Source organism: Macrobrachium nipponense, chromosome 29 (assembly GCF_015104395.2).
Source record: "Macrobrachium nipponense isolate FS-2020 chromosome 29, ASM1510439v2, whole genome shotgun sequence".
Lineage (NCBI taxonomy): Eukaryota > Metazoa > Arthropoda > Malacostraca > Decapoda > Palaemonidae > Macrobrachium > Macrobrachium nipponense.
Window position 1 is genome coordinate 65,766,790 of NC_061092.1, and position 1,082 is coordinate 65,767,871.

Genomic DNA, 1,082 nt, shown 5'->3' on the forward strand with positions numbered 1-1,082 from the left:
ATTCTGTCATCACGTCTGATAGGGAATTTTGGTCGAGTCTGTCTTGATCAGGTACAGTTGGACACAGGTTTCCCTGGTACACCGTCTTGCGAGACTTCGAAAAATTACATGGTAACAGTGTTTACTGAGGGAGATGGGGGGGAGAACCCCTTCTCTGCTAACAAGAGTTCCACCAATGAGTTCTGGAGTTTGTTTGGTGGGCGGAGTTATTAGGCATGGTTGGAGAAAGACACACACACACACAGAGTAAAAAAAAATTCGGTCATATTCATTACACAATACTTAAAATTGATCAACATTTTAAAGTTATACTGGTATTGCCGAAAATCACGAACATCATAACAGGATATTTTAACCTTATCACGTAAGCCAAGTTTACAGCATCAATTGCAGTGCGTTTCCTACAAATTCTACAATAGGAAGCTATAAAGAGAAGCGCAGCAACACTTGATTGGATATACCCAAAAATTCAATGAATTTGTTGAGTCTCCGACACTTTGCTCTCTCTCTCTCTCTCTTACACTAGCTAACATATATATCTCTCTCAGCTATACTAGCTAACTTAGTGACAAGAAAAACCCCTGCGCTCAATATGCAGTTCCCATGTGTCATTAGTGTATTCAGGAGAGGATCAGTGACCCAATAATATCGAAGATTGCCGTTCCTGACAATACCCATAAGCATAACCAAAGCAAAGAAATTTCTCATCTCTGATACTGTAATGTCAAACTCTTGTTCCCTTGAGTGTTCGCTTGATATATTACCCCATTTCATAACATGAAATTAACGTTTGGATCACTCTACAGTCAGTTCCATTATAGAATCATTAAAAATAGAATAAAAAACTTTATTCCTGATATACTATTATGAAAATCGAAGGTGTGGGGCAAAAAATTATCGCCACCAATCCTTTGCCACACAGGATTAGCAGGTTTGACGTTTCTGACAACCTCCTAGGCCACCCTTGCCTCCCCTCCCCCGCGCAGTTCATACAAATGGAAGACGAGCAGTGTAAACGGCCAGCAATACCTCTAATAAGGCACTAAGTAGTACAGAACCAATATCGATACAATAAGCTATGA